Raw genomic sequence first — 2,636 nt, forward strand, 5'->3', positions numbered from 1 at the left:
GGGGAATTTGTTACTGACAAGAGTGTTCCAGAAAGTGGGACTGACAAAAATGCTCCAAAGGAACCTGGTTCCTTAGTGCAACAATCTATGAAAGCTCAAAAGTCTGTGGATAAAGCTTTCGATGAAACTATTGAGAAACAAAATGGTACATTAGTGAAGGGCAGCGGCAAGTCTAAAAAGAGTCAAGCTGAGCAAGCCATGTCTGAAGATGATACTGTGGGGTTAGTAAGGTGGAAAGGAAAGTCTGTTGAGGGATCTAGCAAACGAAAACGGGATACTGTTAGAGAACCTGGTGCTCTGAGGACAATGCCCAGTGATAGAGGTCTTTGGCAGCAGAGACTAAGAACTCAAAAAGTCTTGTGGGGTCGTACATTTGACCCAGCAATTTCAGAGATGGCAGGTATGAGACAAATTCTGGAGATCGTTGAGTTTCAACAATGGGAGCACTTGTTTCAGGAAAGCATGCCTCTGGTGTACGAAGATGCGGTGCAAAGCTTCTACGCATCTCTCTTCACTGTTGAGGGGGATCACATTTGTGCGCTAGTAAATGGAGTAGAATTGTGCTCGATGCTTCAGCTTTGGGAAAGTTTCTCAGAATCCCATGTGAAGGAATGTCCTCAGTCAAAGGTGTTTGTGGTGTCAAATTTAGGAGAGCAATCATGAAAGAGCAAGCTATTCAGCAGGGGGAACAGGTGCATAAAAAGGTATTACTTCCTGAGTATCAGCTTCTCTTTGAATTGGTCAATAAGGTACTCTTACCTCGTTCTGAGAGGCGGTCTATTGCTACAAAGTCGGATATGGTCTTTATGGAATCGCTTGATGAGTTTGTCCCAATCAATCTGCCAACAATCATGATAGACCACATGCAAAAAGTGGCAAACTTTAAAGGTGGGAATCATGGGTTACCATATGGCTTTCTCCTCACTCGGGTGTTCAGATTCTACAAGGTCCCCTTGGGGAATCCCAGAGTGGGCACACGCAAGCAAACCTTCTCTAAGACCACTTTATAAGAATGTGAATGTGTAGAAAGAGTTGGTGGAAGCATCTCGACCATTTCTCAGCTGATCAACGCTCAAAATGTAGCTTTTGAAGAGATCAGAAGGTTGAGGGCTCAAAATGCCATACTGGAGACTCAGCTCAGTCAAGTAGTTAAAGGACCTGATTCTGTTAATGAAGAAGTTGCCCGACTGACAAAGCAAAATGATAAACTTCGGGCACAATTACTTGAAGAACAACTGTCTGCAAATGCTCGACTGGACCTGGTTCTCAAAACCATTGCTGCCTCTTCTTCCAAGCCTTCTGCTTCTAGTGTCCCTTAGGATCATATCCGTGTCTAGCTATTTCTGCTCTAACATTTGTGGCTGTTGTTTTCTTTTTGTTTGCCTTTTTTTGTGATGGCATGCTGGAATTCACCATTATTGCTCCTGTATTTCTCAGTCCATTGTTAAGGTTAATGAAACAACTCCTCTTTTTGCATGTACAATGTTGTTTTCCTCTGGCTTCTCTTTTCTGTCATGTTGTGTAAACATATGTGGCATGAGTTAGCTGTGTTAGACTTCTTTATGTTGATTATCTGCTTGTGTTTCTTTTTAATGATGCCAAAAGGGGGAAAAATAAAGGGGGATCTGAGATTCAGGGGGAACTTGTGAAGTTTCTGGTAGCTTATCTGGTTGTTTTGGGGGGATCTGAAATTAAGGGGGAATCAAAAGCTAACGGTCAGGGGGAACTTGCGTAGTTTCTGGTAGCTTTTCTGGTTGTTTTTTCTCTAATCAAATACTATCAATGCCTAAGTTTGTCATCATCAAAGAGGGGGAAATTGATGGGTTTTCAATGTCTTTGCCTTATGCTTTTTATGTTTTGATGATCTAACAAACTTATTGTAAAGAACCAGATAGAGAACCTGACCAACGTGGTATACATTTCAAATGAATAATGTCCAGTCTGATCTCCAGCAAATGAATGAACAACCATAAAGAGGAACACAACAGGGACCTGGTTCCTTAGGGTTCTCTGATAGAAATACAGGTCAAATGTACAGCTGGAACGTAACAGCAAGTAGTGACTGTCGCAACCATTATATAGAGGAACATAACAGGGACCTGATCCCTCAGTGTTCTCCGATAGAAGTACAAGTCAACACAGCTGGAATGCAATTGCAGAGAAGTGACTGTGCAGCAGACAGTGCAGCAGTCACTTGTCATTGGGAAGAAGCGTGTACCAAGAATTGACATCACTATCCATTGTGATGTCTTTTGTGATATAACAACCTGGTGCAAGGCACAACAATTCACTTGAGCATTCAGTGATATTCTCTCAAGCATAACAGTGTTCATCCAGTATTGAAGTCACTGGTGTTTCAAGAACAAGAAGACAACTCCACTAAGGATCAGTTTCGTAAAGAGTTTATGTATATCCATAGTTGAGTTGTAATCTTGTTATTTGTTCTTCATTATATTTCCTAATTTGCTTTCTTAGAAGCTTTGTCGTAGGAAAACCAAAAATCCGTAAACTTCTGAGTTTATATTGTGACTAGGATTAGTCATAAGTTTAAAGCCTTTGTAACTAGGAGAGTTATAAAGTGGCTTGTGGTGAGAGCATCACAAGATAGTTGAAGTCTTTGTAATAGGATTATTGCA

The sequence above is a fragment of the Nicotiana attenuata genome, unplaced genomic scaffold (genome assembly GCF_001879085.1).
Source record: "Nicotiana attenuata strain UT unplaced genomic scaffold, NIATTr2, whole genome shotgun sequence".
Classification (NCBI taxonomy): Eukaryota; Viridiplantae; Streptophyta; class Magnoliopsida; order Solanales; family Solanaceae; genus Nicotiana; species Nicotiana attenuata.